Here is a 16628-nt window from a genome sequence, read left to right as displayed (position 1 = left end):
ATATATAATAAAATATTTGCAGAAATGTGAGGGGTGTACTGTTGTGAGACACTGTTTATATAAACAGTCAACGCATACTGGAAAATGCATTTAATTTTTTTTTAGATTTAATTAGAATTTCTTCTATGAATATCCAGATAAGTAAAGAGATGCTAAGAAGAGTTAGAGTATTCATATATTTAAATAACCATGCTCATTTGAAAACCACACTGAAAGGTACTATATTACACAGTAACAAAGTAAAACATATCAACATTCATTATTTGCATATTATTGGGTCAAAATCCTTAGAAAAGGTGTAAATAGATAGCTGTTTAAGTCTAATGAGGTTTGAAGAAGGAATTATCATTTAATTAGTATTTACAGGATATATTTGTATGCATAAAAGGATTCTGCATTACAAAATGAATATTGTATTTAGCCTGACTTTGTGATATTATACTGTAATATATATATACTTGCTATTGAAGAAGGGAGAAGATAACAATACACAGTCCAATAGATCAAAAGGTAGAGTTATAAAAATACATGAATAATCTATAATCAACTGCATTAATTTTAGAATGTTTAATTGTTTTTTTTATTTATTCTTATTTTTTGAACAAAAATACAATTCTTAGACTATTTTCAAACATAAAATCCAAACTAAAATGTTTTTATTTCATATATTCCATTTTATTTATTATTAACAAAAGTAGCATTGTGAAGAATACAGTCCTCATTCAAATACAGACAAACAGATAACAGGAAAATAAAACCACAAGTATAACTATTGGCACATGAATTGGTTATTGAGAGCACTTTTTTTAAAAGTCCTTTAAAAGCCAGCACAACTGCAGCCCAGGCTAATACTGTAACTGATTTAGCTTTATTTATCTTTGCAGCAGTCTGCATGTATAGTTCTCTACACCTCCCAAGTTGAGTCTTAGAAGTTGGTTGCATTTTCTGCCTCTCACAATCCAAAGAATCCCAAACACATTCACTGATTTTAGACGTCTGGACTCTGGGGTGGTTAGTCTCATTGCTCTGAGAGCACCACATAGCTTCTTTTGATGTACAAATTTTCTGCTTTTTCTTTTGCCTTTTCTCAGTAACACCTTCTTGATAGCTACAAATCCATTCAGTTTTTAAAAATACAAAGTCCAGTTGTGGTGAAATTTTGGACTTTAACAAATCGTTTCCTCAAGCACTGGAAAGAAACTGCATTACTGTAGGGTCAGTGATTTAAACTTGATTCTTATTCCTAATTGTAGCAGAGGCAAACACGCACCCATATATTGCTGCTGTGGGAGGAAAACCTTATATCTCCATTTTTGTCGTTTTTCAGTTTGAGATAATTTGAAAATTCCTGTTGTGTTTTAGATTGTGTGTAAATTTCATGATGAATGGACCAAAAAATGGCCCAAAATGATTTGGGGAAAAAGTCTGGTTCCATTGACTTACATTAAAAGTAAAGTAGGTTTTTCCTTTTCCTGGAAACCATTTTGGAGATTCAAGGTTTTCTACCGATATGTTATTTTCTGATATCATAAACATATCTGTAGTGACTTCATAGCCACAGTCATTTACTCTGTATCACATCCTTCGATCCCCATGAGTCTAATTCTTCTGTGGTTCATCAGAGAGGGAGTGAGAGACAGAGGAAACACTGAGGGAGGGAGAGCGAGCATGGAATGCATATGTGTGGACACATAAACACACTGTTTTTGAGCAAAAGCCTTACTGAAAAGAGGCTTCTATTCCGGCTGTGGTGACCAGTAGCAGAACAAGAAGCTACTGCAACATAAAACACTGCACAGACAGGAAAAGCAAAACAGACTCACATTTATAAAAAAGAAAGAGAGTACAGAATGAAGGCCAGGGGGGTTAAAGCAGTATAGCCGTTTAGTTTGTGTATGTGTGTGCGTGTATATGCGTGTGTGTGTGTGTTCACTCAGTTGTCTTCTCAGCATCTTGCTGAGATAAATTGGCTATGACCTGCACATGACCCCAGCCAATGTTCATGAGACCATTAAATCCCTGCAAAGATGGTGCTCTGTGTGTGTGGCGTTGGGGGTGGGGGTTCACGTGTGTGTGTGTGTGTGTGTGTGTGTAAGAGTGGGGGATGTATTAACATTCCTTATGTCCTAATACCTCAAATGTACCAACAAAAACCCCAACTCATAGCACTCCATACATCCATACCATACCTCCTCTACTGATCATGAACATATCTGCACAAAGAACATAGTATCAACAATATAAAGTGATATGGAAAATTATGTAGAGCACATAGAAATCATTCTAGGTACATACAGTATTGTGTAATTTATTTAATTTCCAATCAAAACCACCACATTCATCAGTGATCTTCAGAGGAGTCAAAGAAAAAAGGTGAAAAACAGGAGTCTCCAAAATTGGACTTCCAAAAAATATTAAAAGATTGAGAAAACGGGGCTCCTAACAACAATGCAAGACCTAGTTGACCCTCCAAACATGTCTCCATCAGATAAACAGCACTTAAACCTTTTACCTTTTAGAGATCAAAGACAAAATCAAGCTCCACTCTTGTTTCGGATCTCAAAAAATCCACAGGTGTTCCTGTCCCTACATCCACTGTGAGAAGACAAGCAATCGCTATGAGTCTGAAAGCATGTGTAGCTGTCAAGAGAAGGTAGCTGAGAAAAGAACCATGCAAAGAAGCTGCTGGTGTTTTCGTGTACTCTGGTCTGACCGCCCCAGAGTCCACTGACTGTGCTTGTGATTCATGAGAAGCGGAAAATGCAACCAATTTCTAAGACTCAACTAAGGAGGTGTTCAAAACCATCACTGTAAAGTTCTAAGAAAATGAAAAGCAAGTCTCCTGAAAAAATTGGAAAGCGTGGAGTTACTGTTAAAGTGAAGTTACTGATAAATCTGATGTTGTATTTAGTAGTTGAGGCCTCTGTGTAATTTTCTGTTAAACAGGTTTTCTCCTTTTTCCCTGACACTGAAAAATAAATAACGGCTGCTTTGACTTCTGCGTAGAACTGTACATGTTAAAGTGATCAGTTCAGTCACATGGTGAATGAACTGGGCTATGGCAAATCTCTTCTCCACATCAATAAAGGACCTTTTACAAACATACAAAGCAAATATCTTTGGAATGAGTGCGCTCTTAAAACCAGGATGTGGACGTTTCATTTGATATTGATACTTGATGCGGTTTGAGGCAAGTATGTGATGGATTACAAATGTCATTTATATGATCCTAATCCTAATTACTGGTTATGAGCTTCCATTAATTGATAGCTACATTAACTAAAGAGAAGTAACCTTCAGACCTAACATCTTGGATGATCAGTCCCATTTGGGATAAGGATAGATTTGTAAATTTGATTTTTTGCCAATGTATTCCTTCAAGAGAATGAAGGCTTGCTACCCTGTTTCAAATAAATATGCACAGTTCTGGATGCAACAAGCCATAATCAGTAATTCGAAGCAACATGTTTTCAAGCTGCAATTTCTTTGTTTACAGCCTTAGCAATTCCACTGTTTACAACATTATTTGCAAACAATCGAATCAAACACTCTCGTATTGGATCAAGATGGGCTTAGAGAGTTGTTCTTAACTCTCAAGGCATGTAATGAGAATTGACTTCAGGAATTAAGAGAAACATGCCATAAAACCCCAGATGTCTTAATGATCAAAAGCGAGCTGCTGATCCATCCCCAACAGCTGTTCTCAAGCCTTGTCCACAAGATCCCATACTCTGCACATTTCTGTGTGTGTTTTGCCTAATTTACCACACATGCAAGAGCCCAGATACAAATTATTAAGCTTGTCTTGACTTGAAGCAAAACATAGCCTTAGGTCCCCATGGCTGGGATTAGTTAGCACCAACCTTTACACCAATGAACCAAAACAATGTGACCACTGACACTTGGGGCATATAATGTAAGGTATTGGAACAACATCATATCAATGTTGGGATGTATTAGGCAGTATGCAAACATTTGATTCTTGCACATGACATGTTAGATGCGAGAGAAATGGGCAGGTGTGAAGACCTGAGCGACTTTGATGAGGGCCAAATCCAACTGGGCGAGAGCATCTCCAAAATGGCATAACATGTGCGGCACTCTCGGACAGCAATGGTGAGTATTTACTGACAGTCAGCTGTCAAGAAAGGAAAACATTGGCAGCTTTATGTCTGGCTCTTTACTGAAAGAGTCACTGTAAAACTGCTTAAGGTAAATTATTTGTTGATGTTACAATCAAGCTTTAAGTGAACAAACCTGGATTTTTCTTGCCAGTTCACATATGTGTTAACTTTTTCATTTATATTCCATTCCAAGTTTCTGATGTTTTGGTGTATTTTCCTTTAAAAAAAAAAACCGGACAGCAATTGAAAAGGCTGCTGAGAATTTCTTTTCATTTCTATGACAGCTGTTTTCAACGTGATTTCACAAAAACTACCATTTCGGACATAAACATGAATAAATGTGCCATTGTTGGATGCCAGGTTTGCAGTGGATCATTCATTGACTCATTATATTATATTATTAAATTATAAGTGCATTTTCACAGTGTATCAACACCTAAAAAAAAAACTTTGCTTTTGCCTTGTTAAAAGCTCATTTGCTAATATTTAAAATTAAGGTACTGGAATACAAATTCATTTCAAAAGGTATCCAAACAGTAAAGTGCATTCCATAAGTATTTTGGCTATTTTCATACATTTTCAAAATAAAATGTCATTACATATGTTTACTTGTTCTGTGGTGCATTTCTATATGTAATATTTCCATATATATTTTAAAGTCAACATATTTTAATATACATTTGGTTAATATAGCAGGATGGACTGGTGACCTGTCCAGGGTGTTTCCTCTGCTGTGATAGGCTACAGCAACTGCAGCATTGCCTTTGAAATATATTTCAAATACATAAAACTATGTCAATATATTTGTTCAATGTATAAGGCCACCAAACAGCATCGCACAGATTCCAGAAATTCATGCAGGGGGGCTGAAATGCATTGACAGCGGCTGACTCTGAAAGCTGTTCAGTTTCTCAGCACCCCAGTCAGCTTTTTGCCATAACTACATTATTAAAGCCGTATCGATACCACAGAAAGCCGCAGTGGATCACATGTGGCTCGAGTTTGTTTAGGGGTAGTAAACTGATTTCGAGCGTGATGAATGATGTTGAAAGTTTTATTTAATCTAAACGAGCAGCATGTAAAACATTAACTTGAACTTGTTTATATGTGTTCTACAGCACCACTCTGCTACATGACACTATGCAGTCACAGTGCTGTGCTCCACTGCAGCAATTATTGAACTACACTCAGCTGTGCAAAGACAGAGTCAGCCAATGAGAGCCTTCACATTTGAATACAGAATCAACATCTTTCTTCACAGATACGAAAGATTTTCTACTTTCCACAGAGAGCAAAAGGACGTACCTAGCAGAAATTAGTATTTTGTTTTCGTTCATACGCTTGGTTACTCCCATAGTAGTGCCACAGATGACTGTGATTGGTCAATGATTTCATGTCATGACAACATTGCATTTTGGTCTTCAGACAAATATGATGTGTAAAATATTGTCAGTTCTATTCAAATATTCAAATTAATTTATTGATTTCTAAAAAAAAGGGAAAGAGGGTGATGTAGTCAGATGTCATCAATGATTGACAAGCAATAGTAACCAATAAAACCAAATAATGTGTAGAAATATTTACTTTATTTTACTGCAATTTTATAATTTATTTTTAATGAGGCATAAGGCTACAGTGGAGGAAATTCTCACTCTAACTGAGAAGAAAAACAAATTGCAGTATTTTCCATACAGCTTAAGTGTCATGGTGGTTTAAAGGAGTCAAATATGAAAACCGTGAACATATAATGCTACATGGTTTTCCGTGGCACCTACTGTTTGTGGCCTGATTCTGCTGTAATGATGGGAAAAAAGCATGTGGGCACAGCTTTGGCAAATGCTTGCGGTCTGAAATTTCTCCAGTAAGAAGTGTTATTAATATGCAAGTCAGCATAAACCTACACCAGAAGGAGCTCTTGAATGCACAAGTGTGCAGTAGCATCTATGAAATACAATTCAAAAAGGTTACTCTGCATTACATTATTGATTGGACATGATTGTTATCAAAGGTCTTTTATTGAAAAGTAAAGTTAAAATGCATACTTGGAATAGAAAAGAGCTCAAAGCTGCAGTGCACTGCTTATTGTTGGAATGGGTGTGGGAGAAGTAATAGGTAATTGTCATTTATCTAGAATATATTGTGTTAATTATGTTAATCACCAGGCCTTCATCCAAATAAATCCTGCTGACCATGCACCAGCCTTAATCTTATTCATTTTATCAGGGTATCACAGCATCACTTACAATCATCTAGCCCAGCGCAACATACCAGTACCGCAGTCAACACTGATGTGTCCACTGTCCACCGTGTGTGGTGCTTCAGGACAGGAGTTTACCCCCTCATGCTTACTATATCTGAAGGGCTTTGACGCTACTGTAACCATGACATGGAATATTTTGCACATGCTAATGTCCTTAGTGCAGATGCACACAAGCTTAGAATTCACATACACTTCCTCTCCCTCTCCCTCTCTCTCTCTCTCTCTCTCTCTCTCTCTCTCTCTCTCTGTCTCTCTCAGTCCTATGGCACACTGTCACGTTAACCTAATCCAAAGTGATGTGTGGTTAATTTGTTTCTGTAGTCTACTGACCTTGCATGCAGACACACTCTGTAGGCATAAATTTCATGCTTCTCACGGGCGTCCCTCTCCCTGGAGAGAAAATTACAATTCAGATTTGTAAACGTGTCGCTTTTAAGCCCCGTCTCTTTACAAAAACAGAGAAGAAAGACAATTAACCTCGAGAGCTAAACAGATCACACAATTTAGCAAAAAACAGCCGCCTGGAAAGAGTCAACATATTCATATTTCATATTCCATTATGATGGTGCCAGGTTCTGTCAGAAGAGTCTGCTATGATTCAGGCATCAGAGCAACTGATAGTGAGGGCAAACCAAATGGAATATGCAGAAAAACAAGAATATTGATTTTATCTGCTCATATGCTTCTGATATTGTGCCAGAGTTGGAGGAACAGTGGATAGTAATTGTTCAAAGGCTCTTTAGTAAAGGCAGTGGTTACATGCAGAACCACTGACAAAGGAAAGAACCATCTGGATGAAAGGTTCTTGTCATGTTTAAATGGTTTTCTCCATGATGGAGAATACAGTACAGTGCAAAGGACAGATAGCACACTTTTATTTACTTAATTTCCATTGATAAATGACATTAAGTACAGTTTATTCATTTTTCAGTGTCAGAAAAAGGGTAAACAGAAACAAAAAAATGTTTTCACTGCACAAAAAAAATCAGTTTTTTACATTTTCTACAAAATTTGAACAAGGCGGCTTCCTTTTACATGGAAAATATATAATGACCAGTAGAAAAGTTCCAAAACTGCTTGAAATAAAATCTCTTCACAATAAGTTACATTAACATAAAGAACGCATTTGCCCTATCTTGTAAAGTTAACATTTGTGAGTTACTTTTTTAAAAAATGTGTTATTCTGTTAAATACAAAACCATGTTTCATTAGTGAAAACTGTACCAATGAGTCATTGTGTTTTCATCGGCTTAGAATTAGCCATTCATATCTAGTTTGAATTTAGCACCAGTTGCAAGACATAGAAAGAAGAAGTCGAACAACCCGCATTTTCACTAATGGAGGATGATATTATTATTTAGCACAAGAGAAAACAAGAAGTGGTGAATCCTCATAATCAAAGAACCAGAAACATGGTGGCCACAGTAGGTCCTACTACACGCTTGAAAAGGGAAGGGTGAGGGAGGGTTGGTTGTAATCTGCAACCTTACAACTAGATGCCATTAAGTCTTACATACAGCAGCTTTAAAATGAGGTAAGATAAGAAAATCCCTTATTAGTCTCACAGCGGGGAAATTCTCTGTGCTAAGCATACCACACTATACAAATAAGAGCCCTTCTAATTCTACATTGACCAATTCCTGCAACATGATTATAAGTCACCTGGAAAAGAATGTGTGCCAAATGCAAATGCAATGCAAAATGTATGAATATTCAACCTGTCCACTCTTTGTTTTTGCTCACCTACTGCCACTTCATCTCTTCTATCCTTCCTACGTTAAAACCTGTGAGTCACAGCTGTGTCCTCCCAACAAAAGCTGTTTCCAAAGGAATCACTAACATTATGTTCCACTTCAAAGACACACTAACATTCACACAAGCAATTATCTAAACCGGGACTTTATTCTTTTCTGGAGTTGCCCATGGTGAGAGGCAGGTGTGGGCTTTCTCATAGCCCCTCGACTCGGTGCCTGTATGTTGGGGTTTTCTCCGGTGGACGAGAGGGTAGCTTCCCTACGCCTTCTAAATAATGGAAATATTAAAAATAAAAAACATTCATATTTTAAAGTAGGGTATTTGGTAAATTGTTGCCATATGGCAACAATGGCAAAATCGTAGCACCATATTAAACTTTTCTCTAAAATCAAACTTTTCATGAAAACAAGACTAAAAAACTTAACTTTTACTTAGTGAACCATACAATTCAAAATTTTCAATTGGTATTTAGTATATATATGGTAATAACAACATCGCAATAAAAATGTGTTATTAGTATTACAGTATTTGTCTTTTCAAAGTAAAAGTCCCCTTTTCCACATTTAAATAGGTAAACACAGATTTTGCATTACTGGTTTTTAGTGCAATTGAGATAAAGTAATTGCAGTAGAGGGTTAATCAATCCTAAAAATCTCAATCTAATAAAGATTTTAGTTTTATACCTGACTAGTAAAATCTCTTGCTCTGTTATTCCTTCTCTCAATAGGCTCCCCTGCACGTACACACACACACACACACACACACACACACACACACACACACACACACATTCATTCACTGTGACCTCAGCATAGAGGGGTCAGAGATGTATAGTAAATGCTCTGATATTCTTTTTCATACCCTGTACCCTCTCAGGCACCTGTGTCTCCACCACACAGTTTTATCCCGCAGAGCCTGTGGGAAAATAAGTCCACAGCCTTTTATTCAGCAGCTCCATACTGGCTTTCATTGCTTTTTCATTATTGATTTGGTTCTTTACTAGAGATACATCAATACTTTATTTCTGCATCTAATTCTGGCTCTGAATACAAAACCTTGCTTACTTATTAATGTGAATATGGATACCAATAATATTTAGTGTTTTAATCACTCCATGGTTATAAATATGCCAAAAACATGGATATATGCATTGTGGCCCCACATATTGTTTACGTATTGGCAAAACATCACAAGGTCACACAAAACCATATAACATTATGGTAGAGGTAAACTGACATGTGACTGAGAACAACAGACTACAGTACTGCCCAGTATAATTAATAAACAAACTAGTATATGTGCATCTGCTGATAATGTGATCTGATGACTTATGTAAGGATGAGCTTATATACTGTAGAACTTATATAATTAATACCTTGCTGTGGCTGATATTGGTACCAAAAACTGGTGAATTTATTTATTTTGCCACTATCAGAACAAAACTTTATTTCCATTTTAAAAAACTGTAAAACTGTATTTCCATTTTTGTCTTTATGTATTTGAATATGCCAGCTGCCCTTTACATTGTATCAACATTTCATGATGAATGGACCAACAGAAACAGCCCATTTAGAAAGAATCATTCTTTAAAAGTTCATTCATTTAAAGATTAGCATTTCTAAAAAAATATCCATATCCATATATAAGACATTGGGTTAAGTCTGATAGTATTTAAACAATAAATGGATCCTTTATTTTCAAACGTGTACTGAAAAAAGTTTTTTTTAATTCAACAATTTTATTATTATTATATCATTGCCATATGTAACTACTTAACTTACTTAAGTTAATATAATTACTTTATGTGTGACACATCTCAATCATGCAAATTCAACTTTTATCAGTGCACAGCCACAATGTAATCAGATATCACCAATTCTTTGAACATTTTAAGGTTAGCACATGTTTTTTTCCTAGTTTGACCCTTCAAATCTGTATTGATGCAGGCTGATGTCCAGCTACTGACACGCTGTGTTGCTATTTCTGTTTACAGCTGTGGCCAATTGTGCATCTTTGGCAGGGAAAAAAAATCTAAACTTTCTTTACAGTCATTTTCTTTACAATGACATTTTTAGCTAATTTTGAGCAGAACTCAAAAACACTAGCCAGTACATGACTAGCAAACATGGTATTAAACATGTGCATGCTCAGGAAATCATAATATTTTACAACAAAGTACAAAAATGCTAACTTAGTTGCAGAAAGTATGTGTTTCAAGACGCATTTGCTTCAAAACACTCGGATCTAACTGCTCATCACGTGGGCATGAGGGACAGGGATGCAGTATCACATCCTGCTCTAGAATGCAGGGGTGTGGCTAAAATAAGACTCCGCCTATTGACTAAAACACTGTGTTAAATCATGATGAATCTAAATATTCTAACTTCAGTTTTAAAAGATTTTAAAAATCTTACATTAAACACATAAAAAATGCTGGTATTGTTATTTTAGTATTATTATTTTTTTTTTATTATTATTTATCATTTTGACAAGTATAGGTTTGGGATGCCATTTCCCAATAGAAAGTACCCTATAAATGATAATTTTGTATACACTGAATTTATGATTTTGTACATTATTACTGCCAAAAAAAGATTTTTTTTTCTATTTTTTATTTTTCTAGCTTCATTAAAAGTAAAGAATGCCCTCTCCTGTACTGTTGCCATCTGGGTGATCCTTTTTCCTTTGAAGAACGCAATATAGTTTGCTTATCACTACCTTAATTAATGCATTGGGTTTAAACAGATCATAACATAACTCTTTTTAATATCTCACATTTGAATACTTATTTTTATTTATTTATTTTTCTGTGGAACAGACTGCAGCAGAATTGTCCGTATAAGTGTAGTTTAAATTCATATATATATATATATATATATATATATATATATATATATATATATATATATATATATATATATATATATATATATATATATACACACAATTTTTCCTGCATCTGTTTTTCAACCTTCCCCCTCTTTGGGAAGAGAACCTGGCTAGAGGGTCTTACTTAATTTGAGTTTGAGACTTCTGTTCTGGGACTTACAATAGCAGGTCAATGTAATGTTAGGAGTCTCACCTAAAGACTTTTACTGTGGCACAACACTATTGGCTGTAATCATTAGCTGTAATTCCAATACTGGCACGATAACAGTTATTAAACTCCCTTCTAGTTATTAAAATCCATTCAAGTGCAAATCTTGAAATTGGCACTGATATATTGTGCCCCCCTCCTTCCAGGTCATAGAGATGTACATATGAAAAATGAGGAAGGAATAAGGAATTTCACTGGAAGATTTTGTCATCCTCCTTGTTGTGGGATTCTTAACACACTGTCACGGTAATAAGGAATTATGAATAGGCTAGTGCAGACATATGGAAAACTTCAATTCACTTCTGCTCTTCTCTAAAAATATTTCTACTTGTAAATGACATCTATTACATCTTTTTTTCACTGATCTATGTGGGGAAAAAACGTTTCCCCAAAAGAAGATTTCAATAATCAACAACTTTCCAGTTTTTCCAAGGTACAAATTGTGCCTAATGAAGCGAACAAAATCAATTACACAGGTTACACTTTGCATGCAGAAGAGAAAGTGAACATAAATTATGTGATGCATACGTAAACAGACATTACTCATAAGCCATTATTTTGCTCCATTTGCATTGCATTAGTATTTGGAGCACTCAAACGGCTGGTCCCCATTTGTCACTCAAGTCTGTCCCATTAAAATGCAACTGGGCCAAGGCAGCGCCCCTTTAATGCAAACATCAGCAGAGGCCTGCAAGAGAGAATCACCTTCATTCATCTGATCTGCTGTTGACATGAAATGGCAGCACTGCACAAAGTCAGCAAGATGGAATCATCAACAAAGAGTGGGAAAAATCAGATTTGTCATTAGACAAATATGATTTGTGCTGTTTAGACTGATTTATAGATATCATGGTAGCAAACTATTAAAGAAATAACTGGGGCTCTCTTGATTCATTCATTGGTCTCAATTACTTGATTAAAAAAAGACAAAGATCACAATTTACCTTGATGTTAATGCATATTACTTTTACTACAACTCTCACTAGAAACATGTTTCATACACACACACACACACACACACAAACACACACACACACACACACACACACACACACAGCTCCTCTTACTATATAGGTGCACTTTGTAGTTCTGCAATTACAGACTATATTCCATCTGTTTGCAGGTACTATTTGGGTGGTGGATCATTCTCAGCACTGCAATAACACTGATGTGGTGGTGTGTTAGCGTGTGATTTACTGGTTTGAGTGGATCAGACACAGCAGTGCTGCTGGAGTTTTTAAACAATATGTCCACTCCATGTCCACTCTATTAGACATTCCTACCTTGTCAAGTCCACCTTGTAGATGTACAGTCAGAGATAGTAGCTCATCTTCTGCTGCACAGTTTGTGTTGGTGATCCTTCATCAGTGGTCCCAGGACACTGTCCACAGGACGCTGTTGGCTGGACATTTTTAGTTTGTGGACTATTCTTAGTCCAGCAGTGACACTGAAGTGTTTAAAAACTCCAGCAGCACTGCTGTGTCTGATCCACTCAGACCAGCGCAACACACACTACGCAACACCACCACCACGTCAGTGTTACTGCAGTGCTGAGAATGATCCACCACCCAAATAGTACCTGCTCTATGAGGGTCCATGGGGGTCCTGACCACTGAAGAACAGGGTAAAAGGGGGCTAACAAAGTATGCAGAGAAACAGATGGACTACAGTCTGTAACTGTAGAACTACAAAGTGCAGCTATACAGTAAGTGAAGCTGATAAAATGGACAGTGAGTGTTGAAAGGAGGAGGTGAACATAATGTTATGCCTGATCAGTGTCTATATATATATTGTTCTTTGTATTCTTTTACATGCTTCCTGTTTCATATTTCATATTCTATTGTATATTTCACTTCCATTTACTCTCATTTTTACTATTATTTTGTGTGTTTACTTGTGTGTTTATGTTAACATATAGTTCTTTCTATGCATGCACATTTTTTATATAGGTTTATATGCAAGTTGAGATGAAAAAAAAAATCATTGGCTGTTATGCCTGTGTTTTTCCCAAGTCTGGATGATAAAAGTGGCCACTGTCCATTGGCAGTGCATTGCTTTACTCCCATTGTATGCATTGCAGACTGCAGGTCCATTGTCATATGCTGTTGCCATATGGCAACAAAATGTAAAAAAAAAAACCTTCCAACAAAACCGACCAAAAACAAACAAAAACGACTTCTAGGAAATTTGTCGTTTTCAATTCGAGACTTTGTGTGATTTCCAAGAATTCTGAAGCCTTGACAATGTCAAATTCTTTGCTCTTTTTCAAACAAAGAGTATTTATATCATCCTAGCTTTTAAAATGATAATCTAATTACCTGTTATAATGCTAATCAGATTTCATATTAGCAATGTAAGCAATAGTAATAACCTTGGAATAAAATACATGAACAAACTCATCAGAGAGCGGTCATACTGGCAAAAATAACATCATTCATTTGGTTAGAAAAGAAAAGACAAAAAAGCACTTAAACATGCCAGTTTAAAATTCTGTTCTGTTAGGAAAAAAAGTTAAAAGTTGCTGAAGCGTAACTCCAAACTTAAATAGCATACCCGCGCCAATTCCACAAAGTAATGTAGTGTGGAATTTTGCAGTTTCTGAGCAGTGAAGCACAAATCTAAATCTGGTGTCATGAATTATTGAAGCCTCCGTTATGGGGCTTTCTTCACAGCATAATATCAAGCAATGTGCTAGCTTAAGATCAAACACAGCGCTGGATAATAAAGGCAGGATTTAAGAGTAAGACTAGTTTCTGCCCATGAAGTTCAACATCTTCCCCACACGAGCCTTTAGCTGGAGTGCTCTTTCACTTTTGATGAGAAAGAAAAATGAACATAAAGAGACGGAGGGTGCCAAAGCAAAAAAGCTCGGGACACAAAGAGCAGAGGCCCCTGGAGACGGTCAGTGTCGGCCATGTCCATGGCAACCGTCCTTTGAGTGAATACAAAGGGAAATGAAAGAAGTCGTCCGACAAGATTAGATGACAAGACGATGACGACGAGTGATTGGATTTTTCACTGTTGACTTGGGTGGGGGGGTGTGGTCGTTGTATTTCAAGGCCATCATGAAATAAAATATAAGCCACCGCCTTTATTAAGACCACTAGTTATAGACCCACACAAGTGATTCAGCAGTGTTCAGATCCGTGGTGCCACCTCTATCAGCAATGATATTATTAATATTAAGAACAGACAACAAGGGCAAACACTGTAACATTCAGAGGAGCATGGTCTAAACACTTACTTCAGTGGAACTGCAGGAAACGTCTCAGTGCATCCAGTAACTGTCCTTATAGGAAATGAATTCTCATTTGTGCTATTCCTTTCATTGTGATAGTTTTATTTTCATGTATCATTTTGCCAAATTGGGCCAAAGTCACATTTAAAAACATATTTCGGGCTTTTAACGGACTGCTTAGAATGATTATGTTTATTGTATTAAATTCCACTCCATGTTGTCATTACCAAAATAATCAACAAGCGAATCTGTACCAGATGTTTCAGCAGTGATTGTTTCCGTAGTGAGCGGAATTCAAAAATGCTAGCCAGTACATGACTAGCAAACACAGCTTTGAACAAGTGTACATGTAATATCATACTATTCTTAATGAAAGCACAAAAATGTTTATTTAATTGCAGAAAATCAGTGTTTCAGTAATAACAACTTTTAATGGTATATACTGATTTTTACATTTTTACTTCAAAACAGTCTAACTGTCTAACTGCTCACCATATGGCCATGAGGGAAGGAGATCCAAAGATTCAGAGATCCAGAGATGTTAAAATTTCTGGTACAGCCACCTCCCAGTACAAAGTAAAGATGATATAATGATAATATATAAATTATGACTTATAATGATGACTAAATGACTTATAAATGATGATTTTGTATATGTTTAGGGTATAACTTGTGCTTTGGGTTTATATAGATCATGACAATCCTTGAAAATATGGTTTAAATGATTCATTGTTTGGTTTTGTTTGTTTGTTTGTTCATTTGTTTGCTTGTTTTTTTTGACAGATTTATTTATTTTATTTATTTTACTGTGGGCCCACAGTTTGACCTAATACAGTATAATGATGAAATAGCCTTAAAAGTTAGGAGTATCTAGCAGAAGGTAGATGACATAATATCACAATATTTAAAAGGGTACTGTGACCAAAATTCTGAATTTGGTAATGACTCATTTATTACAGCATGAGTCACAATACCGGAGAGGTTTTCCAGCTTATATAACGTATCAAGAGGTGGAAGGACAGGCACTTTGGGGTGGGATCAGACTGCTTGAATTATTTTGTTTTTTTCTTGATCAATGCAAATGCAAAAGCAAGCCAGATAGCTGGCATTATTACTAGGAAGCTGGATATCATCTGTATTTATTAGCCTTTATATCAGTGCATTTCTTTATCACCATGGGAAATTCCCAATGGTTATATGATATCCCTGATGTTTTCCTGATAAGCCACCTACATCAGTAATGACATCTTTCTTTGTTGTCAATTGTCGGGTGCTCGCACTGCTATAAAGGAATATGGTTATTGACCTTGTTCATACATCACTCTTTCAAGCAATTATAGATTTGTTGCCATAACTATTATACACTGCTCTCTGTCAACAGGTGCTCTTCCTTGTACTTTTAGAAAATGCCCTGGTGAAGCCTCTATTAAAAAAATAAATGAATAAATACTTAGTACTTTCCATACTTAGTAATTTTGGACTAATTGTGTCTTTTTTCATTAAAGTTTCAGGAAAAAAACATTGATTTTCAAACAATCACATGTATATCTAGTATCAGATCAATTTGAGATATTCCAATTATTCCATTGTAACCATGGTACTGAGACAATACTGGTCTGCACTGTGAATGACCACAGGCTTAGTGCTGATGCACAAAATCCTTCTATTTTGTTCTTATTGGATCTTAGTGCAGCTTTCAATTCTAATCCACCGCCTTGAAAACTGAGTAGGCCACTCAGACATGGTTCAGTATCATATTTATAGGATAGACTGAATAGACTATTCTTGGTTTCACCGAAAAGTCATTAGTCAAAAACTGTAACATTTCTTGTGGAGTACCACAAGCTTAAATATTAGGGCCTTTGCTTTTCTCTTTATGCATGTTATTTCTGGGTAATGTCATCGGGTAAACATGATTTCAATTTGCATAGCAATGCAGATGACACAAAATTATACATTTCTATTCCTTCTGAAAATGAACACTATGTTGACAGGCTTACCTTGGGCTCTTTTGCTTCATATACCAAACCAGAGGTATGAAATCTGGTGTAATCTTTGATTCTGGGCTCTGTTTTATCTCATATATAAACACAGTCAGTAAAGTAGCTTTCTATAATTTGAGAAATATTGTTAAAGTTCAGCCTGTTCTATCCC

General features: G+C 36.0%; 1 long non-coding RNA gene across 2 annotated transcripts in view; it reads right to left on the bottom strand.

The window, feature by feature from the left end:
• Positions 1-16628, bottom strand: part of LOC108424903 — a 199499-nt gene that overhangs the window by 85452 nt on the left and 97419 nt on the right. For both annotated transcript variants that reach the window (XR_001857664.2, XR_001857665.2), the window contains exon 3: positions 6715-6774. This is a non-coding gene — a long non-coding RNA (uncharacterized LOC108424903). The remainder of the gene's footprint in view (positions 1-6714; positions 6775-16628) is intronic.

The sequence above is a fragment of the Pygocentrus nattereri genome, chromosome 25, assembly GCF_015220715.1.
Source record: "Pygocentrus nattereri isolate fPygNat1 chromosome 25, fPygNat1.pri, whole genome shotgun sequence".
In the NCBI taxonomy this organism is placed as follows: Eukaryota; Metazoa; Chordata; class Actinopteri; order Characiformes; family Serrasalmidae; genus Pygocentrus; species Pygocentrus nattereri.
The sequence above is the reverse complement of the archived record's forward strand: the minus strand, read 5'-3'. Positions and strand labels throughout refer to the sequence as shown.